The sequence below is a fragment of the Crinia signifera genome, chromosome 1 (assembly GCF_055691185.1).
Source record: "Crinia signifera chromosome 1, ASM5569118v1, whole genome shotgun sequence".
NCBI classification, from domain to species: Eukaryota; Metazoa; Chordata; class Amphibia; order Anura; family Myobatrachidae; genus Crinia; species Crinia signifera.
Window position 1 is genome coordinate 68,793,665 of NC_139217.1, and position 25,073 is coordinate 68,818,737.

The following is a 25,073-nucleotide window of genomic DNA, read 5'->3' on the forward strand; positions in this document are numbered from 1 at the left end:
TACAATCTATATTCCTTACCACATGTACACGCACACACAGACATTCTAGGGTTAATTTGTTGGGAGCCAATTAGCCTACCAGTATATTTTGGGATTGTGGGAGGAAACCGGAGTACCCGGAGTAAACCAACGCCAGCCGGGGGAGAATATACTTTGAACAGTTAGGGCCATAGTGATAATCGAACCCATGACCTCAGCGCTGTGAGGCATTACTGCTAACCATTACACCGTCCATGCCGCTATCTAGAGGATAATTGCTAGAATGTAATTGGTAAGTATGGGCAAAATCTCCTATTCTGTAAACATGCACTTTAGTAAATATACCTCTGAGAATTTCTGATGTAGGTAGTAAAGCCAAAAATGGCATGCACGGGTAATCCCCGTAAGTGCTAAAAAATGGAAACATCATAGAATAGTCATGGTAATTATTGTTGGTGAATTCAGCTATCTGCCCAAGTCAAAAAGTCCAGCTTGTTATTATGGTTTACAGAAACATTGGTTCTTAGAATTTTCCCAGGCCTTCATTGTTGCGCACCGCCGTCCGGGCTGCGAGGCACCCGGACGGACGGCAGATACTGTACCCGCTGACGCCGCCGGGGACGTTGCCCGGCAGCGTCTCAGGCCTCCTTCTGATGCGGAGCGTCGGGACGTTGCTAGGCAACGTCCTCGAGCTTCCGCCTGGCGGCAGAAATCAAATAAATAGCCGGCGTCTGCTGGGCACAGACGCCGGTTATAGCTTTTGGCTATCTTTGCTGTTAGCTTTCTGCCCAGTTTGCAGACAGCTCTTGCTTCTGGTCCCCCGTGGCTTCCCAGCCCACTGCCCTGTGTCCAGCTCCTGGATTCCTTCATTGTCTCTTTTCTCCCAGCCTTCCCTGGAGTGTCCTGTCAGTCTCCTGCCTCAGCCAGCTTCAGCCCGAGCCTGCATTTGGCCCACTGTCTCTACCATCTCGTGGGTCACATAAGTGCTCCAGTGGAGCCTCGGTCTTTCACTCTTTTTCCAGTGGCCTGCCGTGGCCGTGCCCCTCCGTGGGTTCAGTATTCTCTTTTCCTTCAGCTCCTGTGGTCCGCCGTGGCCGTGCCCCTCCGTGGGTTCAGTATTCTCTTTTTCTTCAGCTCCTGTTGTCCGCCGTGGCCGTGCCCTCCAGTGGGTTTATTCTCTATCTTCTTTCTTGTATCTTTCTGTCTTTATTAGCATCGGTCAGGCAGGGAGTGTCCTCTTGTGTTATCTTTGTTTTGAGGAGTCACCGTCCCTGGGGTGTAGCCTGCTGGAGACTCCTCCTCCCTTTTCATTTGTGTCTGCGACTTGGTCGCATCCCGGTTTGGCCTGGTGCCGGTAGTCAGGGGTCTACTCCCAGCTAGGCCCGGTAGTTAGTAGTCCTCTTGGGTACCCTGTGGCGATCGTTTACCCCTTGTCCTTACATAGGACCTGGCTGCATCGGGGTCGGAGCGGGCCTAACTCGCTCCTTCGGACGCGGCGGCCACAGGTGAAGCCTAGCTCTGCAGGGGTTTACCATCTGCCTCAGGGACTCAATAGAGTCAGAGTAGCATCCGCTGTGGCCGTCCTAACCGGCGGTCCTGGCTACGGGCTCACGTCTGACCACCTGCTTATAATCTCCAACCATTGCTCCTTGTGCCACAGTAGGCACCATAACATTCATTGATCCTATCTGCCTATTAGTCTGGGGATGAGTAGCACAGAACTTGCTAGAATTTTGATGTAAATTGAGATGATTTCTAAAAGACGCAAATAACATTTGATTATGTGTTGGGTAAATATTGTCGGGCACATTGGAGATGTTGGTACACCTTTCAGCATGGGCGGAGTCAGGGGGGGCCTGGGCACGTGCCCCCTGTCATTTCAGCCACGTGTCGCTAGCCCCCCGGGAACCGGAGATATCGCCAGACAAAGCTAGAACGTTTTCCCCGATAATTCTGACCCCCACCTGGTTCCGACGGCTGCCATTTCACCCCGCGGCATCACAGAAACTCGTGTTTTTTCTCATTCGAACCCAAATTGCTGGGCCTTCAATTTGATCCATATGGGTCAATTGGTTCCAGAGATATTGTGGGTAAACACAGTTTTTTATTTCTGAAATGTAATTTCATGGCTGTTCATGTTCTTTGAGGGCAGAATGCTTGCACCCCAGTTTCTTGGGACCAAAATCATTTGATGCTCATTCAAAAGTTCTTCAATATACTGGTCTCATGTAAATGGGTCAGTTGGTTCCAAAGATATAGCCGGTTAAACGAGATAGCCGGTGAAAGGGAGGGGAGGGGGTGGTTTTCTCTCTCCCCTCACACAAGAAAATGCAGGGACTAGGCTGGTGTAAAAGGGGCCAACCTAGTAATGTCCATGCATGATCCTGGGACAATATTCCCTGGTAAATCCCTGCATTTTCTGGTGTGAAAGGGGTATTATTTCAAATAGCCGGGACCTGCAGTGCTTTGAATAAAGCCGGGCAGCCCCCTGCTCTCTGCCTGGCTGTCAATGGCTGTCACTTCTGCCTGGCGGTGGCTGTCCCTCAGTTACCGCAAGCATGTATTCCCCCTTGGCAATGAGCATGTAATCCCACATGGCAATGAGCATGGAACCCCTGGCAATGAGCATGGAACCCTTGGCAATTAGTATGGAACCCCTGGCAATGAGCATGGAACCCTTGGCAATGAGCATGTAGGTAAGCAGCACTTATGTAGCATAATTTTTAATAGGCATTATGGTGTATGGCATAATACATAATGGACATTATGCTATGTGGCTTACATAGTTACATAGTTACATAGTAGGTAAGGCTGAAAAAAGACTTGCGTCCATCTAGTTCAACCTGGTATAGATATCCATTGCTGATTTGGTAGGTTCTGGTATTTTACAGACAAATTATATTTCTTATTTGTACCCATGGATGTTTTTCTCCAGTAAATGTTTGTCCAACTTTGCCTTGAACGCATTTAATGAGCCAGCCGTTACCACCTCTCTGGGAAGAGAGTTCCAGAGTTTGACTGTTCTGACCGTAAAGAAATTCTTTCTACTCGCTGAATTAAATCTTTTTTCTTCTAATCTATACTCATGCCCTCGCGTCCTAGATTCCTTTCTAGTAGAAAATAGGGTGTGTGACAGTTCCTTATATTGGCCCTTGATATACTTGTACATGTTGAGCATGTCCCCCCTTAAACGTCTCTTTTCTAATGTAAATAGTCCCAAATTGCTTAATCTCTCCCCGTAGCTTAAATTCTCCATTCCCCTAATAAGCTTTGTTGCTCGCCTTTGGACTTTTTCTAATTCTATGATGTCCTTTTTATAGTGTGGGGCCCAGAACTGTACTCCGTACTCTAGGTGAGGTCTCACCAATGCTTTATATAGTGGCATAATTACCCTTGAGTCCCTAGTTTCCATTCCCCTCTTAATACATGCCAGAATTTTGTTGGCCTTTTTTGTAGCTACATTACAATGGGCACTACATCCTAGATTGCTGTCTATTTGGACTCCTAGATCCTTTTCAAGTATGGAATTACCCAGTTCCTCTCCGCTAAGGTTGTAACTTGCACACTGGTTGTGTCTCCCAAGGTGCATAACCTTACATTTATCTACATTGAACCTCATCTTCCATTTTTTTGCCCACTCATCTAGAATTGCAAGATCATTTTGAAGCATGGTGACATCTTCTGGTGATTTGATGACTTTGCTAAGTTTTGTATCGTCCGCAAAGATGGATACATTGCTGAGTAACCCTATCCCAATATCGTTAATAAAAATGTTAAACAAAATGGGCCCCAAAACCGAACCCTGGGGCACTCCACTTAGTACTGGTATCATATCTGATACGGCACCATTCACAACCACTCTTTGTTCTCTATTACATAGCCAATTCCCTACCCATCTGCAGATATTTTCACCCAATCCTAGGTTCCCCATTTTATTAATCAATCTCTTGTGTGGGACAGTATCAAATGCTTTAGCGAAATCCAGGAAAATCACATCTACAGCATTTCCATTATCGAGGTTTTTGCTAACCTCTTCATAGAACCCTAGTAGATTAGTTTGGCATGAACGATTTTTCACGAACCCATGTTGGTTAGTACTGAGTAGACGGTGATGATCTAAATATTCCTGGATACCATCCCTTAAAAATCCTTCAAATAGTTTACCCACAATTGATGTTAAACTAACGGGTCTGTAATTAGCTGGATCTTCCTTTTTTCCTTTTTTGAATATTGGCACTACCTCTGCTATTCTCCAATCTTTTGGTACTATACCTGACGATAGTGACTTGCTAAAGATATAATGTAGGGGGGTAGCTAGTTCATCCCTTAATTCCATAAATACCCTCGGATGAATCCCATCTGGCCCTGGTGACTTATTTGTTTTGAGTTTGCTTAGCCTCAGTATTATTTCTTTCGGCGTGAAGTCCACAATGAGATCTGGCTTATTTGTCCCGTTTGTGGTAAATGTTCGTTCCACAGTCTGCTCTCCCTTAGTAAATACTGATGAGAAGAACTCATTTAACAGTTTTGCTTTTCCCTTGTCCTCAGTAACACTTTTTCCACTAGAATCAGTTAGTGGGCCTATGTTTTCCTTAATTAAACGTTTACTATTTATGTATTTAAAAAACTTCTTTGGGTTGGTTTTGCTTTCAGTGGCTATGCACTCTTCATATAATATTTTAGCTGCTTTGATTACCCCTTTACAAGTTTTGTTTGATTCTTTGTATTTTGCGAACGCCTCCTCATTCAAGTTATTTTTATAGAATTTAAAGGCTCTGGTTTTATTGTTGATAGCTGACCTTACTTCTTTGTCCAACCATGGTGGCTTTTTTTTGTTGAATTTACCTTTAGTTACTTTAGGAATGTATTCAATAGTTAGTGAATCAAGCACCTTTTTTAGAGTATCCCACATTTCCTCTGCATTTTTTCCCTCCATAACCGTTTCCCACCCAATTCCTGTTAGGGCTTCCCTGAATAATTCAAAGTTCGCTTTTCTGAAGTTTAGTATTTTTGCAGATCCTTTTTGATGTAATTTACTGAAGTTGATTTCCAGTGAAACCATATTGTGATCACTATTCCCTAATTTTTCAATTACTTTTGTGTTTGAAACTAAGTCTGTGTTATTTGTTAATACTAAGTCCAAGAGCGCCTCATCACGAGTTGGAGTTTCTACCGTTTGTGTAATAAACTGGTCTTTAAGTAAGCTTAAGAACCCATTGCTTCTTGCTGATTTACCTGTTTCGTTTTCCCAATCAATGTCTGGTAAATTAAAATCCCCCATAATTAATACCTGACCCTGATTTGATGCTTGTTTGATTTGGTTTAAAAGAAGAGACTCTTCCCTTTCATTTATATTTGGTGGTCTATAGCATACCCCTATTATAAATTAGTTTTTTGGTTTCTTATTATTGTCGGTTATCTCTGCCCACACTGTCTCCGAGTTGTCGTCTTCCAGGTCTGTGCTCATATTTTTCTCACATGATGTTAAGTTATTATTTACATATAGGCACACACCCCCGCCCCTTCTATTTTCCCTGTCTTTCCTGTAGAGTGTATATCCCTCCATGTTTAATGCCCAGTCATGCGACTCATTACACCATGTTTCTGTAATACCAATGATGTCGTAGTCATCCCTACTGATCACCGTTTCTAGCTCCCCGATTTTACTCACTAAGCTTCTTGCATTAGCCAGTAAGCATTTTAATTTATGTTTATTTTTAGATATGGCTCTAATATTGTGATTAGTTTCACCCCAGGACCCATTTGAATTCTTTACTAGCTTCCTCTTTCCCCTCTCCCCTTCAATAGACTCTCTACAGGCCTCCCCACCATGCACACTACCTGCCCTCTCCATAGTTCCGGGAATTCTTCCTCTGTCATTCCCTCCTTCCCGTATACTAAGATCATCTGTACCTAAGAACTGTAATGGGGTAACGTGACTGTTACAACATAACATTTTATTACATGACATTCCTGATGCACCCTGAGAGTTACCCCCGATTATACCCTTGTTATGTTGTTAATATGTAATGGGCATTATGGTGTAAATTTTTAAGGCACGCCTTTGGCAGACAATGTCCCTGTTTATGAAGCGTATTGTGAATTTTGATTTAAACCCTCTGTGGCATTATGTGAATTTTGGCACAATCCATGTAACATTATATGAATTTTGGTTCAATCCGTGTGGCATTATGTGAATTTTGGCGCAATCCATGTGGCATTATGTGAATTTTGGCACAATCCATGTGGCATTATGTGAATTTTGGCTCATTCCATTTGGCATCATGTGTAAGGGGCAAGTATAATGGGGTCTAGTATTTTGTTGCATAATGTGTAGAAGTTGTATATGGTGTGGTACACTACACTCAGGGACACACCCCCTTTTGAGTGGCCACACCCCCTTTTCTTGAGCGCACCTTCGGCGCGCGCACAACTACATCCTTCACTTTTGTCGCCAAGGTGGGCCTGTGTACTTTAAATTCCCGCCTTCTATCTGCTCTCCTCTCTCTCGCAGCTCCCTTAGCATGTACATTGGCACCACTAACACCCTCCCAAACCATCTCCGATCATGGTGCCCCCCCCCTGTCATTTTCTCCTGGATCTGCCCCTGCCTTTCAATGGAATAATGGGGACAGTTTTCAAGAAGTGATTAGGGTACTCTTTACCTAGAACGGCGCCCATCGCGGTGATCGCGGCATCGCGGGCAGTACATAAACGGCCGCGACGCGATGCCCGCGATCACCGCGATTTTCCCATAGGGAACAATGTTAAAAAGCCTGATTGACCGCGATTTTGCATTCAATGCCTCAATGCCCGCGATTTTCCCATAGGAATCAATGTTAAATGGGCTACAGAGCCCAAATAGGCACAATTAACCCTTAAATGTCCCCCCAATTTTTGTACGCCACCCCACGATCCACGCCAACCCGAAGCGTGGCGAGCGCAGCGAGCCCGCGAGGGGCGGCGGTACGCGTCCTCCGACCTTTTCATGCCCTACTATCCACGTCGGCGTGGAGTTGAGAATAGAATAGTGTGGCGAGCGTAGCGAGCCACCGTGCCCGAAGCGTGGCGAGCGCAGCAAACCCCGCGAGGGGACGCGGATACCTTCACAGGTAAACGCGTCCCCTCGCGGGCTTCACAGGTGTCCGCTTTTCGCCACGGATACCTGTGAGGCCCGCGAGGGGACGCGTATAACTGTGAAGGTATCCGCGTCCCCTCGCGGGGCTCGCTGCGCTCGCCACGCTTCGGGCTCGGTGGCTCGCTGCGCTCGCCACACTATTCTATTCTCAACTCCACGCCGACGTGGATAGTAGGGCATGAAAAGGTCGGAGGACGCGTACCGCCGCCCCTCGCGGGCTCGCTGCGCTCGCCACGCTTCGGGTTGGCGTGGATCGTGGGGTGGCGTACAAAAATTGGGGTGACATTTAAGGGTTAATTCTGCCTATTTGGGCTCTGTAGCCCATTTAACATTGATTCCTATGTGAAAATCGCGGGCATTGAGGCATTTTAAAGTAAAATCGCGGGTACACGATTTTTATGTACCCGCGATTTACCCGCGATGCCCGCGATGACCGCGATTTTTTACCCCTGACGCCCGCGATTCTAATCGCGGGCGCCGTTCTAGGTAAAGAGTACCGTGATTAGTTACCACCAAATTGTTTTATAGCCTCTAAATGGTGCAAGCGCTGCTGGGATAACCATAGACAAATGTGTCAAAGGCTTCTTTGGGACAGTAAGTTTGGGTATGGTGTCTTATGCTGAGAGCAAGTTGAGCAAGCAGAAGCAAAATCCTTTACATACTGGACTGTAGCGTTCTACTGGAACTTCATAAATAGAAAAGACACAATATAGCTTGTTGCAGGTTAAGACCCTATGCAGATTAACTGGTCTACGCCTTGGAGAGAGACAAAGTGGATGGAGATAAATTACTGTACCAGCCACTCAGTTTCCAACTGTCACATTAAAGGCTGTGTTTTAAGATGGCAGTTAGGGGCTGATTGGTTGGTACTTTATCTGTGTTCACTTTATCTCTTTCCAAATAGACCCCATTATGCGTTTTTGGGGTCAGTAAAGATGGTAAAGGGTGAGATAACATATGTGTGTGCGACTGAGTTCTAGGGCCAGATGTATAAAGCTTCAAAAAGTGATAAAGTGGAGAGTGATAAACCATCCAACCAATCAGTCCCTAACTGACATTTTCAAACACAGTCTGTAACATGACAGTTGTGAGCTGATTGACTGGTTGTTTATCACTCTACATTTGATACATCTGGCCCTGAATTTGTTATAAAAAATGCCTTTGGTACGAGAAGCTTCGGCTTTACCTCATGCCACTTTCCGCTGTGCTTCATCTGCAGCTTTGTACACATGTTATACCAATTACTGTGAGAATAATGTGCAGCCCAGAGTCTCTGTTACACTGTATTCAGCTTTTTTGTGTGTCTATGATGTGACTAAGTTGCAAAATGTAAAGAAAGATATGGTACGTTACGCATCTCAGTGCCGCCATCTGGGCGTCACTCCCTGTGGCGCAACTTGTGGGTGGTGACCCCAGGTGCAAAAATATAATTTGGGCCCCCCTCCTCCACCCCAACCCAAGTTTACATGCAACATGCATTATACGCAACACAACAGTGGATGAAAGGGAGAGGCAGGGGGAGGCAGAGTGTGACAGGGGGAACAAATGGGTGACAGGAAGGGAGTGACAGGGGCAGCAGTGGGCCCCTTAGTCCTCAGGGGCTCCAATGAACTGCATATGCTGCACCAATGGTAGTTCTGCCTCTGCTGACGCATACGCCACTGTATTAGGCTACAGTATATGTATATTTAAATGGGAAAATGAACAGATTGTGCACCTGCAAACAGTGGCTACTGTCATGGATAAACTATAAAGGGGTCATTTTGAAACAAAAATACTTCTTACTGCAAAACGTAACGGCCCCCATACATCAGCAGTTAATTACTGCAATGTCCCGATCCCCATTGAACAGGAACCGGAAATATTAAATACTAGTAAGCCGCTTGAAGCAAATACTTCAAAAGCTACACTGCGAGTGAGAGAGAGAAAGAGTTGTAGTTTCACTCACTGCAGCTGGCAGTGTTTTGGAGACACACAAACGGACACTAGACATATATATATATATATATATATATATATATATATATCTTTACCCAATAGTGGTATGGCGCCTATAGTAAAGTCCAAATGCAAAATTTGCAAATTCCGTATCGAGTGAAGTAATACAGATGGTCTTTTTCAATATTTTTGTTTATTTTTCTTCACAGGATAGTCGGATAAAAAAAGCTTGTAGCCAAGGGATTGGCTACAAGCTTTTTTTATCCGACTATCCTGTGAAGAAAAATAAACAAAAATATTGAAAAAGACCATCTGTATTACTTCACTCGATACGGAATTTGCAAATTTTGCATTTGGACTTTACTATAGGCGCCATACCACTATTGGGTAAAGACATTGGGTATTGTACGTTCCCTTTCCCTCAGGGAACTTAGTGGTGAGGCTGCCATATATACAAATATTTATCACTTTGTAAAAATATTTTGTCAAATAGGCTCTAGCGCGAATTGGAATATTGGGGATACATATATATATATATATATATATATATATACTCCAAGTGTGACCCAGCACTCCTGGGTCATTTACTACTTGCCATCGGCTTGTTTCTTTGAATACTGCAGACCCTTGAGTGCCACTCACCTCCCCCCGCTTGTCGGGATACTTGGATATAGGTCTGGGGGTGGGTCGATGAAATAAAGAGAGAGAGAGAGAGATGTATATATTGTATTTAGAAACAATGGCATTCACAGGGGACTTTAAAATAAAAACTCTGTTATGGAAAGTACATTCTGGGCCAGAACAGGTTCAGGAACCCAGTTCCTGATGATGTCATAATTAATAAGATGTTCAGGAACTGAGTTCCTGCTAGTTCCTGCAGAAAAATAGCACTGTATGTGTATATATATATATAATGTTTAAAAATCCACTTCTTGGTGAATAGGCGATGCCAGCTGGGTTGGAGAATCGCAGCCATTGATGTATGGGGGTGCCATAACCTGCATGTAGATCTCAACAGAAAGTTGTAAAACTGTACTTTTGTATCTGAAATCTGTAACATAAATTCAACAGTATGCTCTGCTGTATTTTATTTGCCTTTTTGTGGGCTAAAAAGCGCCCCTTTCCGGGCTACTGGACCGTACATGCCAACACTTCTAAGACTATGATGCATCATTATTTGGAGCACTAAATAGCTCTGGTGACTCCCCCCATATATGGTGCCTGTAAGCACGTGCCTAGTAGGAACTCCAGCACTGTCTGCAGCCTAACTCTTCCCTCATTTATATGTGCTGTTGCTTTACAGTACATAGCAAATTTTGTTTTTTACCGTGGACCACTCTGCACGGAGGAACCATGAGCACTGATGCGCGTTCCGGCATCATCGCTGGTGGCCGTCGCTCCTCTGCCAGCATAGGAGCAACGAGGTGGACAGCTTTCCATAGTGTCCTGCTATGGAATGTCATCCACCCACAGGAAAATCGCTCAGAAGGGTGAAAATCCCTCAGTTTGTATGCACTGAACGATTTTTAGCTCAGCGATTTTCCCCATCATCGTTGTCCATATGCTCTGGGCAAAACCGCCCACTGCGTTTGCACCTTAAGAGGTGGCACAATTTATTTTCCTATAATCCGCCCTTGTAGATTGGCCTTTCATAACAATAATTTTATCTGGCTGGGACATAAGATCCCAGTTCGACACTGAAGCAGTTATTCCACACAACAGCGACCTTTAAGAAATACATTTTTCAACAAAGAAGTTCAGTTACAGCAAAAGTAATTTCTAACAGCAGTGAGAGTGTGCGGGTCCTGATTGCTTAGCTTCAGAACATCTAACTCCAATTTGACATTTTCATCACATACACTGCAAGGATGCTTTATATTATCATTTATCTGCTATTGTCTTCCCAGTTATATGTACTTCATCCTCCCCTGTAGTTTTAAGCTCCATTGTCATCTGGCGTACGGTATTTCATAACAGTGCTTAATGCAGAAGCAAAATTAGATTGAATTGTAAGTACCGGTATGTTTTTAAACCATTTATGCTTTGCAGGACTTCTTATGCTAAAAGAATGGCATTGCCGTGTACAGTTTGGTAGGTCTGTTTCTGTAATATACTGTAAGGATTCTAGGATATTTTTAAGATTTCTTGGTACAATTTCTTGTGGCTTGTTTGAGTTGAAGAACATTTTCACCCATTTTCATCCACATGCTGCACCTGAATGCATGGACAGGTGTGTAGAGCTGATTCGCCGTTAGTTTATCCTAACTTAAGGTCCGTACACACATGACGATCCCCGCGGGCACCAATATACACACTTGCCTGCAAAAATGGGCAACGAATGATGATTAAATTTATCAAATTTATTGCAAATTGATCAAAAATAAAGAACTAAGAAATCACATGTACATAAGTATTCACAGCCTTTGTGCAATACTTTGTTGAGGCACCTTGTGCAGCAATAACAGCCTCAGTATTTGGGCAGTTTCAAACATTCATCTTTGCACCCCCTTTCAAGCTCCATCAGGTTGGATGGAAAGCGTTGGTGTAAAGCCATTTTCAGATCTCTACAGTGATGTCTGGGCTCTGGCTGGGCCACTCAAGGACATTCACAAAGTTGTCCTGAAGCTTTGATATCTTGGCTATGTGCTCAGGGTCTTTGTCCTGCTAATAGATGAACTGTCGCCCCAGTCTGAGGTCAAGAACGCTCTGGAGCAGGTTTTCATCCAGGATGTCTTTGTATCAGGACCAGGAGGGGTGTCCCGGCGCTCAACTGCTCCATGGGGGCGGGTCCGCGATGTGGCCGCCGATGGTGGGCGATGAGTGCGATGTGGCCGCCATGCTGCTGGGGGGAACACCTGCTCCTTCCTCCGGCTCTCCTGCTCCTCTGCTGCTGCTGCTGCTGCGGTGGTAGCTTTCCAGCTCACTACCGCCCTCCAGTGGCCGGCACCATAGGCAAATGCCTAGACCTGCCTAGTGGTGGCGCCGGCCCTGCTTTGTACATTGCTGCAATCATCTTTCCCTCTATTCTGAATAGTTTCCCAGTTTATGTTGCTGATAAACATCCTCACAGCATGATGCTGCCACCACCATGCTTCACTGTAGGGATGGTATTGGCCTGCTGATGAGTGGTGCCCGGTTTCCTCCCAACATGATGCCTGACATTTACACCAAACAGTTCAATCTTTGTCTCATCAGATCAGACAATTTTGTTGGCGGCAGACACGCAGTGATAACATGCTTTACAGATGAGCGCTGGGCTACAGTATTACTGAATACAGATTATGAATAGTAGCTAGAAATGTAAACATACAGTACTGTACATGCTGTACAAGGGCTGATTGTCATTTTCCGTACAGTACTGTAACTGTAGAAGTGAGAGTATGGAGAGAGTTCAGCATCGTAGCCGAACAAGATTACACCTGAACTGAGCTCGCTGTGTGAAATGCTCAGAGCTTGTAGGTTTTTATAATGTTGTTTGTTTTACAATATTAAATTATATATAGTGTATTAAAAAGTACCAGTAGTTATTGCACTGTGCACTTGGTCGCTTGTCAGGCCCTGCTACAGTACCTGTACATTGTGTTCTGTTTTCCATATCCATCCATAGTTTTCATTAGTGGAGCATTCGCCACCCAGTGGTGAGCAGTGTAATAACATGCTGGTCCACTTGGCTACTCCTGTTCCCATGCACAGTTAATGCCCATACCAGGGGCATAACTATAGCACCGCAGCCCCCGCGGGGGGGGGGGGGGGGTGCTGTGCATGTGGGGGGCGCCGGGGGCTGCGGTGCTATAGTAATGCCCCCCATCCCCCACGGGCTTACCTGTCTGCGCATCCCGGATCCCCTCCTGGCTTCAATGCTATGGAGACGGACCACGATAAAATGGCCGCCCCATAAAGCAGACAGTTCTCTGAAATTGTCTGCGGTATGGGGGTGGCCATCTTATTGTGGTCCGTCTGCATAGAATTATTAATTCAAGCCAGGAGGGGAGCCGGGACGCGCAGACAGGTAAGCCTGCGGCTATTGGGGGGGGGGGGGGAGGCGCCCCCCCCCATTAACGGCGGGGGGGGGGTGCCCCAAACCAAGCAACGCCACTGGCCCATACTGATTGTTAGTGGCTCTGATGGGCGATGGCATGGCAAGGTAACATTATCCTCAATGTATCTTCACTACAAGATGGCATTGTGTCCTGTGGGTATATTCATTGTTCTTTTTTCACTTACTTTTGTATCATGGTTCTTCACATATGGACCAGGGATGGTGGAAGGTCTGCGATAAACCTGAACATATCCAGTAGGACCTCTAGCATCAGTCTTATCCAAAGTGGTGCCACTTTTAAAGGGCCATTTTCAGAAGTTTCCATGTGGATGGCCAGACCGCACAGAATCTGCAGAGTCCCTGCACACTGAGAGCGCTTGGTCTGCGGTTGCATTGTTATGCAACAGTCCTTGTTCTGTGGTGGCACTGTTCCTCCACTGTGCTTTGACAATAACCAAATGCATGGGCTGTGCCTTGGCTGAACCCTACTGCACATCACAGATATTCTCTCTTGTACAATAGTGTGAGGAAGGAAGTGGAGGTGTTACAGTGAACAAGGAGGGGGGCTCTGGGCAACATGATACTCACTCACCCAAAAGTCCCGCTTTGTCCAGTTCCCTTTAAACAAATTATAAACCAATGTCTACGATGACCATTCCCCTCTCCCAAATGATGGCACCCTGCTCCAAGCCAAAAATGGACAGATTCAAGTCATCATGACCCTCAGAGAAAAAGGACTTCGATATTGTTTTATATCAATATGGCCTTGATGAAATTAGAGGGTAAATGTTGTTATTTAGTAACTGTATATGGGACTGATGAAGGACATAATATAAAGTAGAGCATTTTTAGAACATACAGCAACAAATTCTATTTTATATGCTATTAGATTTCCTCCGGTTTTACTCTGCCAATACTATACCATACAGTCAACTCATCCGTTCAAGGCGTAATTGTAACAATATTGATTTGTATTAGCAACAGGCTTCAGATTTATATTATAGATTACCGGATAGGGGTTATTCCAAGGATAACCTAGATAAAGCTTATTGAAAGGCCTGGAAAGACAATAGGAATTCTTCCTTTAGAAGGGACGCTGCTGTAGATGCCACCTTTAGGAAAATGAGATTGATATTTTTATTTTTGATTATTACTTCCATAAGTGATGTAAGCTGTCCTTAATATATGGTATATTATGCTAGGTGACCCAGTGTTTATGTATAGCAGTTCCAGGTGGGATGCTCTAACACGAAAATGTGGTAAAAAAACCCCTGTTATCGGGTTTTTACTGCATTTTTGTATGCTATTAACCCGCTCCATCGGGGCAGCGCAGGGGTGGGAATCGCCATCAAAATCTGGCGATACCCTGTAGAAGCCTATGGGCTTCTTACAGCAATGTGTGAGGGATCCGTCACGGATCCCTCCCAGCATGCCCCACGGCCGGAGCCGTCACCCTGCAAGTCCAGGGATGGTGCCGCATCGCAAGAGCTGTCCTTTGTCTTATTAATCACATATGTTAGAGTATATGCGATTTGTATTGATGCGGTAGCCAACGGAGAGGGGCAAAAACGGGCAGCGGATGTTAGAACATCCCACCATCTGTCATACATTACTGCAGCTCATTAATAGTGATCCAAAATATTTAGGTTCCTTAACATACAGGTCGGTTCTGTGCCCCATACTGCAAATTACCGATGTTTATTGCTTTACGCATGCAGTGGACATGTTTTGTATACATGTGAATGGGTCCTGTGACATAAGACACAGGATGGCATCAGATTGTTAGTCATTGACTGATGCCATTTGGGGGTTGGAAGGGGGCGGTGATGTCTTTCCGGGTCTCTTACAAGGACCACAACAGATGTAGCTTACCGTAGCAACTCTTGGGTAATTGTGTAAAATATCTAGTTTAAATTAAAATTGCTCTGCTACAAATCTGTATATTACTGTAAATGGAAATCATTAATAAATGATACGATCAATAAAGATACACTATTTTATGTATTTGCTTAGACATTTGTTTTCTTCTTTGAATAAGTGTTTAGATCAGTTAGAATTAGTAACAGACACCGGGGTATATTTTTTAAGATGGGAGTTCTATTTCACATGGGTGTTGCTATGGCAACTAATCAGATACGGGGCAGGATGCTCTAAGCTAAAAATGTGATTTCAGACACACCCACAAAATGCGCCCAACATGTCCCCTCTTCTGTATCGCTGCATGTTGTGGCTCCCAGTCATTATCATGTCAATCATGCTGCAGTTTCTAGGCACTGCGAGCAACATTGCAGCCGCAGATCTGCACATGGGCAGTATGGCTCCTGCACATGTGCAAGTCTAAATACATCAGAAAATGTGTGATCCAGCTGGTGACTGCCTATTGGTCTATGGTGATACTTCTGTTAAACTTACAGATCGGAGATTGCCCAATAGGCACTGCTGCACGTACTTTTGCATGCGACTCAGAATCAGATGTGTTATCAGAGTGACTATTATTATTATTATTCTTTATTTATATGGCACCACAAGGTTTCCGCAGCGCCCAGTTACAGAGTACACATTATCAAACCGGCAAACAGTAACTTCGAGTTGAAGACAATACAGGACAAATACAGGGTAAATGATTATAGAAACATCAGCCGATTGCTGCAACATAAGTATCAGGTGGCAGCAAACAGCACGCTTTGGTGCAATCTAAAGGCCCATACAGACACTACGATGATTCCTTAATGATGATGAACGACCCCATTATAAATCACCTCCTGAACAACTCAGAACGACTTCGTTCAGGGTCGTTCAGGAGGTGAATCTTTCAACATCGTCTAGTGTTTATGCTGTGAATGATGGACGACTACAAACGATGCGCGTACCCGTGGGTCGTTAAAGACCATAGCCATCGTCCATGCATGCAGGTCAATTTGGCTATGGTCGTTAACAATGTTTGTTTTTTCAATAGAAAAAGGACCTGCATCGTTTGTGGTCGTTTCTCATCTGTCATGCACCAGCGATCACTGCAATGCTGAGGTCGTTCATTTTCACTTCAAGGGTGAAAATGAACGATGGTAGTTAAGATGTGACACATCGTAGTGTCTGTATGGGCCTTAAGACTGCTGAAGTAAGAAAGGATAAGCACATGAGGTAAGAGGTCCCTGCTCGTGAGAGCTTACACTCTAAAGAGGAGGGGCAGACAGACAGGGGTGACACCGGAGGGGTAGACAGGGCGAGGAACAGAAGGTTAGGAGGACAGTTTGATGGGTTTGGTGAAGAAGTGGGTCTTAAGAGCCCGTTTGAAGTTCTGTATAGAAGTGGAGAGTCTGAGGGGGAGAGAGGTAGAGAATTCTATTGGAAGGACAGTAGATGGTGCTATGTTCTAGCTATAACTATATGACCTCTCTATGTTATGAAAGTACACTATGCTAACTGTCTTTTTTATTATTTTACTGTGTTATTATATAATATGATGTTTTACACTGAATTCATAAAAGACAGTGTATCTCCCAATCTTCAGTGTATGTTTGATACAGAGAAACATATTGTGCAGGAGGTTATGGCAATCTTCTGCTGAAATTCTGCATCACCCCTCCTTTCCAAGACAACATTAAAGACACTGGTTAATTAACTAAATAGACAGGTTTAAAAAAAAATAACCAGACTGGACACATCTCCCAACATTTAAATATTTGGCCCTTAAAAAATCATGCGTGAAAGGGGGCGCCGCTCCAGGTTATGCCTCCTGTTGTATGCCGTTTTGGGGGCTTGGCCGTGTTGGGGGCTTACTCGGAGCTTCATGACTGCTTGGTAGCTCCCAGCCTCTCCCGGTACAGTATAGATGATATGCCACCCTCCACCAACTTGTGGGAACATGCTTTTTTATTCTGAAGAGTGCTCAAGTTCCTTTTATAGCTATGGCAGAAACAGACTGGGGCTCCAATTCAGCCATTGAAGGTGAGCTGGCCCCCATTACAGGGTTGCAGATGCTGCTGACCAGGGTGAGCCATGCACTATGCCCCTGTCTCTCCTGGACACATGAGTCCAGCGGCGTGGGAGGGGTGGATTTACACACATGGAGATCCTGGATGCTGCATTGAGTGTGGCTATCTGGGCTCTCTCTGTGCCCGGACCAGACCACCAGGTCATGGGCTCCTCTGGCATTTGCAGTTAAACCATTGATAAGCAGATTTATGTTGTATGTGGCTGTGGGCATAAAAATTTGCACTTTTCTAGTTTATGTAACTGCTAATAATTGCAAGTGAAGCTGCCGCCCAGGAAAGAAGTCCACCTCAATGGAATACTCTATACACAGCACCGAGCAATAATGAGGAACAGCAACTCTAGATGGAGCCACGGTCATCTTTGCTACCTATGGCATTTGTCCCGCCAACTCACTACAGCGTGCGTAGTCACACAGCAGTGCTATAAGTCACACAGCATGGCGTATGGCGTTACCGGACGAGAGCAATACCAACAATCATCGACCAGATGTCGCTTTCTAAAATCACCACTGCACATGAATTAGATGTCTAATGCAAAGCTATAGTGAAATAATCTGCATTGCATATGCGTGAAGTGTCCATTGAACAACAAGTCCACTATAGCGCAAGAACTATTTTACTGTACAATACTGAACTGTGCAGTATGTTACACTTTTCTACTATTAAATACTATTACTATATATATAACAAAATGGTTATCAGGTTATAGCCAGGGCTTCATGGGAGCCCACATCTATGGAGCTAGAGTTGGCATAGGTTACACTTGTGTAAGGGCACTGCTCGATGTGCATTTATATTGTGCCACACTGGCTTCTGCTGTGTAAAATACAGGACAGTACTGTATTTACTTTAACAACTGTACAGTACAGTACAGTTGACACTGTTGTACAGTACAGTACAGCACTGTGCACACAAAATTTTATTCAACAGTGCAAAGGATGACTTACAGTACTGTACAGTACAGTAGGCCATTTCTACAGTACAGTATGCCTCTAATACACATTTCCTATGGGAAATGTAAGGTCTGCTTATTTTTACTAGTTTTATTGATTTGTTGTACAGTTAGGCCTCATTTGATGACAGCCATTTAATAGAATATCACAAATATCCACTAACAATTACTTTTTTATTTTATTTATTATTAAAGGTACTGTACTGTATGTACTGTACATACAGTAACATATAGGGGGAAATTTACCAATATGAAAAACCTAGTTTTTCGTATTGGTATTTTCCCTACGACTGCATACGACTGTTTAAGTCGTATGCAAAGTCGTGTTCCGGAGGATCAGTTACAAAGCAGTCATATACGACTGCTTTGTAACCCTCCGATGGTGTAATGATTCGTATTAGCAGCCGTATATACGGCCACTAATACGAATTATTTCTAGCAGTCTGCACGGATCAGTCAGATCCGTGCAGGCTGCAAGGTGTAAAAAAAAAATAGAAAAAATAAATAAATAAAAAAAAAACCGGCGTGGGGTACCCCCCACAGCCGAAACCAGCACCAGGCTGAAGGAGCCGGGGCCGGTAATTAAAAATCAAGGAACCCGACAAATAGGGGTTCCCCGATTTTTAACAACCAGCCCCAGGCTCCAGGTCCGGGGCTGGTTCCCAAAATACGGGGGACAAAATGAGTAGGGGTCCCCCGTATTTTAAGAACCAGCCCCAGGCACAACCAGCCGGCAGGGTAATGTCACAGCCGGGGGACACTTATAATATAAGGTCCCGCGGCCAAAACATTCTCCCTACCGACCAGTCAGCCTGGCCAGGGGCCCTGGGGGAGTGGGGACCCCCCCAATGAAGGGGTCCCCCCCCTCCAGGACTTACCTGACCAGGCTGAAGCCTGGTGCTGTCCTCGATGCCCCTGGGCGGTGGGCATCGAGCTGATAAATGGTGTAAAAAAAAGATGAACCTATTGTTTTTTACTGTGGCACTACAAGTGCCAGCAAGCCTCCCCAGCAAGCTGGGACTTGGAGAACCACAAGTCCCAGCCTGCTGGGCATTAAAGGGCCCGCTGGCACTTGTAGTTCTACAGTTAAAAAAATAGTGCACAAAACACACTGACACACTTTTAAAATAAAACTTTATTACACACAAAGCCCACACATACTAATACTTACCTATCTTCTTCCCATAGGTCGCCCTGGTCCTGTGTCGGCGTCTTCTGGTCCTGTGTCGTCTTCTTCCTCCATGTCGACCGTCGCTGTCGCCGTCCGGATCCGACGAAATCCATTTGGGAAGCTGTGGAAGGAAACCATACTCACCTGTCCCAGCGCGACGTAGTCCAGGTAAGGGTCTTTGCAAAAAAACAAACCGACACCCCGAAACCAAGCGGACACGACGGAGACGCACGGTGTTTACATTGCGCGGCTCCGCCTCCCGAATGCCGCTATTGGCCGCCTTGCGGCCTAGCGGCCAATCAGGAGCCGCTAGGCCGCAAGGCGGCCAATAGCGGCATTCGGGAGGCGGAGCCGCACGATGTAAACAAACACACGTGCGTCTCCGTTAGTCCGGTCTGGTTTCGGGGTGTCGGTTTGTTTTTTTGCAAAGACCCTTACCTGGACTACGTCGCGCTGGGACAGGTGAGTATGGTTTCCTTCCACAGCTTCCCAAATGGATTTTGTCGGATCCGGACGGCGACAGCGACGGTCGACATGGAGGAAGAAGACGACACAGGACCAGAAGATGCCGACACAGGACCAGGGCGACCTATGGGAAGAAGATAGGTAAGTATTAGTATGTGTGGGCTTTGTGTGTAATAAAGTTTTATTTTAAAAGTGTGTCAGTGTGTTTTGTGCACTATTTTTTTAACTGTAGAACTACAAGTGCCAGCGGGCCCTTTAATGCCCAGCAGGCTGGGACTTGTGGTTCTCCAAGTCCCAGCTTGCTGGGGAGGCTTGCTGGCACTTGTAGTGCCACAGTAAAAAACAATAGGTTCATCTTTTTTTTACACCATTTATCAGCTCGATGCCCACCGCCCAGGGGCATCGAGGACAGCACCAGGCTTCAGCCTGGTCAGGTAAGTCCTGGAGGGGGGGGACCCCTTCATTGGGGGGGTCCCCACTCCCCCAGGGCCCCTGGCCAGGCTGACTGGTCGGTAGGGAGAATGTTTTGGCCGCGGGACCTTATATTATAAGTGTCCCCCGGCTGTGACATTACCCTGCCGGCTGGTTGTGCCTGGGGCTGGTTCTTAAAATACGGGGGACCCCTACTCATTTTGTCCCCCGTATTTTGGGAACCAGCCCCGGACCTGGAGCCTGGGGCTGGTTGTTAAAAATCGGGGAACCCCTATTTGTCGGGCTCCCTGATTTTTAATTACCGGCCCCGGCTCCTTCAGCCTGGTGCTGGTTATAGCTGTGGGGGGGACCCCACGCCGTTTTTTTTTAAATTTATTTATTTTTCTATTTTTTTACACTGAAGCCTGCACGGATCTGACTGATCCGTGCAGGCTAAAACGCAAATAGAACAGGAAAATGGTGTTCTATTTTCCTGTCGTATTTGCGTGGGTGTTTTACACCACTAAGCAGCCGTATTGTCAGTACGGCTGCTTAGTAAATCAGAAACCACCATTCTTTTGAATGGTGATTTCTGTCGTATCCTATCGATGGTGTAGACATTCGTATTTGTAAATACAAATACGAATGTTTCATCTTTAGGACTACGAATTGTTGTATTTTTGGGATTGTAAATCCCAAAAATACAAATTCGTAAAAAAAAGGTGTATTTCTGCCTACGAATACACCTTTTTTCTACGAATCCATTTTGGTAAATGTCCCCCATAATACAGACTATGGGTGAGCTGTACTAATCCTTGAAAAGTGCTAAAATGGAGAGTGATAAACAACCAACCAATCAGCTCCTACCTGTAATTTTTCAAACACAGCCTGTGACATGGCAGTAGGGAGCTTATTGGCTGGCAGTTTATCGCTCTCCATTTGATCACTTTTAAAGCTTAGTACATCTGGCCCTAAGTACTGTAGGACAACTTACAGGGGGATGCAGTTTAAATCCCGGCGGTCGGGATCCCGGCGTCCGGAATCCCGACCTGCCGAAATCCCAACAGTTTCTCCCTCCGTGGGTGTCCACGACACCCCTGGAGGGAGAATAAATTAGCATGCCGAGCGTAGCGAGGCACCGGGCCCGCTGCGTGGCGAGCGCAGCGAGCCCGCAAGGGGGGGCAATCCACGTCCCCCCCTTGTCGGGATTTCGGCGGTCGGGATTCCGGCGTCGGGATTTTGAACGCCGGGATCCCGACCGCCGGGATTTCATACTGAATCCGATACAGGGTCAGTAGGTATGTGCTTGTCCTACTGTATATCGCATGCAAAAAGATCACATTGACATTGGATGAAAAGGGGCATTAGTGTATGTCCACCTCAAGTATCAAAATGCGTTGGAGGGAGGTAGTGACTTACAAAGACGTTCTGACTTTTACCCTGTGGCCAGCACTCGGAGTTCCACGGACGTCTGTGGGCTTATTTTATCATGCTGTTTGTGTCTACAGTTGTTTGTGGACATCCTCAAAGGGTTAGAGGTTGATCCATCTCTATATTATCATTGTTATTGCACTATTAGGAGCCTTTTCCCCCTCATAATCCATTGTGGAAGAAATAGCAGAATAAAGGTGAATAATGAAGGGTTCTGGATTCAATGTGTTAAGGCGAATGCCTTCCCTTCCATACAAGCCCATTTATCTACATAGTCTGTAGGCCACCTCATCTGGTCTGAGCTCTAGAAAAACAACATACTGTATTCTATTCCTTTGATTTTGGTGTTCATTTGTTTAAAGCAGTATTACACTATTGTATAGTTGTTCTTTTTCTATTTTTGGGGTACCAAATGTGGAGGAGAAAAAAGAAGATACCCATTGACGGTTTCCATAGTGAAATATCTACCAATTAGAATAGTGCCTGTGGACCTCTAGTGATTTTTCTATTCTGTATGCTTCGTGCTGGTGACACTTAACATTTAGGGCATGCCTAGTCAACCTGTGGCTCTCCAGCTGTTGAGAAACTACACATCCCAGCATGCCCTGCCACAGTTTTTACATTTTCTAACAGCAATACTCTGGCAGGGTATGCTGGGTTGGACAACAGCTGGAGAGCCACAGGTTGGCCAGGAATGTACAGTAGCCAGCTTTAAGTAGGCAGTACTGTATGAGCAGCTGGCATGTCCCTGTCCTTCTCTCCCATTGAATAGACGTGCGCACAGTGGCCATTCATTACTGCTAAGCAGAGCGGCAAGTGAGAGAGGCTCCTTCAACTGTTCCCCCACCGTGGGACACTGCCACCCGCAGATGGGACAATGGGACACTCCCGTGGAAATCGAGACAATGGGAAGTATGCATTAGAATTGTGAACTATAAATACAGGATGATGTAACTAATAGTTATTATGGACAAGGAGCGCACAACTTATACTATTATACCCCTTTTACACTGCCATAAATAACCTGGGTTATTGAACATGAATGTGTAGCAAACCAGGATATTGGGCAGTGTAAAAGGCCCAAGTGATCCACCATTTCAACCTGGGTATTCAGTAGGGTTGAACATGGATTGAACATGGCACGTGATGCAGTGTAAATGGGTAACCCGAGGCGATGGGACCCGGGGACCGTTTCACAGCAATGAAACAGCCGCAATGGGAGATAACGTATTCTCCCAGCACCGGCTCAGGGAAGCCAGTGTAAAAGTCATCACAAGCTGAGCCGCACAATATTGGATGTGTCCTGGCTAAACAGTGTTAATTATTATCTCACAAGATATGTGTATGAATATGGAATAGGAGGTTTTGCTGTTTCTGATCCATTGCCTGGAAGTGTCTTGAATGCAGAGCCATCTTAACGTATGGGCATAATGAGCAGCTGTCCAAGAGCCCCCCAGTTATAGGGGCCTTCAAGCTGGGCCAGATTAGGTTATGGACATCTACCTCCTGAGTTTCTTGGGAGGCAGTATAGCGCTGCCTGGATGCTCTGATGGTGAATCACACAGCATCAGAGCAGCCAGGCAGCATTCACTCCTGCTTCCCAGACTGCAGCCAGACAGTGAATGGCTGTCATCATACTGATTGGTGGATGGCTAGAGCCATCCACCAATCAGGTTCCAGCATTTTTTATCTGCCTCCCAGCCTGCAGCCAGACAGTGAATGGCTGTCATCATACTGATTGGTGGATGGCTAGAGCCATCCACCAATCAGATTCCAGCATTTTTTATCTGCCTCCCAGCCTGCAGCCAGACAGTGAATGGCTGTCAGAATGCTGACTGGTGGATGACTGTAAGACCAATCAGAGTGCTGACAGCTTTTCACTGTATGGAAGAGAGATGGCACAGAAACACAGGGTGGGCATGTTATGATTTTTATTATTTATATTTTTCTCCCGCAAATGGTTGAGGAGGGGCCCCAAATGCATTGCTTTGCCCAGGGCCTACAATGCTGTTAAGACAGCCCTGCCTGAATGTAAAAGTAAAGATATATATATATATATATATATATATATATATATATATCACATATACAGATGTCCGTCTGTCCCTCACCTTTCCACCTACAATGTTCCCCTCTTCCCATCATTCCTCCAAGACATAGCATGATGTACACAAACAAAAATACCTTTCTTCAACTTTGCATTAAACAATACTATGGGGGATTGTTTATCCGCCGCAGAACAAGTAAGCAGTCCTCAAGCAGCTGGCCTGACATTCCAGTGACTTTACTTTAAAAGTCCTAAGTACAATATTTAACATAATAATAGAGAATTGGCTTTATGAAGTATTGTTGTCCACTTAAAGTTGCATATGCACAAGAGGAACGACCCTTGGCATCGTCGTTGTCAGCTGTTTATGCAAGCAGCTGTGAGGCATGCTGTGATTCCTTATATGAATGTAGGGTCACATTCATGTGCAGAGTGCTGATGAAACAGCTAAATTTATCCTTACGCGCAAGAAAGGACAAGCACATTTTATGATGCGCGAGAGCGGGTGTACTTTTTGGCCTCTGTTCTTTTGTTTTGTGTCCTTTTCAGAAAACACGCTGGACTGCAGTTTCCACATTGGAGCCAAATGTTCCACCTTCTGTCTGGAATTTGCAGAAGGGTTAGAAAATGTAAACCAAAAGCAGCCGTTGTATTTTCTAAAAAAAAAAAATAATAATTAAAAATTGCAATAATAATACATTTCTATATATATATAAAAAGCACAGACAGAGAACAAAAAGCTGCCGCAGCTGTGGCCTGCTGGTATACACATTACCTTATTGTTTCCACATTTCTTTTTTAGAAGGCAAATCATTGATTATTTTATGTCTTCAGAGCAGCAGAGCACGGCGTCTATAAAAATGAATTGAATTTAATATGAAAGTGTGTTACAGCAGGTAATATAAGTGTTATGACATCTAGTAAAATATAGTAAGTGATACAATAACACAAGCTTAATGCTTTTGGTTTTGAGAGATCTTTTTTTTTTCTGGCTTGTTTGTCTTTTGCTGTTTTGCAGATGTTTCGCTTGTTTGCTGTTTCTGGACCCTGTTTATACCAGTTTTTTTTTTTTGCTCTGTTCTGCCTGAGCACCTGCAGAGCAGACAAGCTGCAATAAAGCATAACACGGAATATAGCTACGGTAAATGATGTGAAGCCTCTTTTAGGTCCCATCATGCTTTGTTCTCCTCTCAGGGTTCATCTGCTTTCAGGGGCAATCAAAACCACTGTTTAATTTTACTCAGAGGTAGGTAATTAACCTGGCAAATGACAGATTGATGATTTGGAACACTTAAAAAAAAAAACGCGCTTGTCAGTCTTCCGAATGTTTTTTTTAAACTGTCTTAACCACTACGCAGCTGATTGTTTCTGCCGGTGTTACTGATTCCGAGGCAGCGATTTAATAAATTCAGATGGCACAGAACGTGACGTTGACACTCTGAGTCACCAAGTTTTCCGAGTGCCCATTATAGTTATTCTAGAAGGAATTGACACCATGATTGATTCTATC

General features: G+C 45.0%; 1 protein-coding gene across 2 annotated transcripts in view; it reads left to right on the plus strand.

The window, feature by feature from the left end:
• PPARGC1A (PPARG coactivator 1 alpha) overlaps positions 1 to 25,073 on the plus strand; it is a 1,315,783-nt gene that overhangs the window by 160,929 nt on the left and 1,129,781 nt on the right. The gene's annotated exons all lie outside the window — the stretch shown is intronic.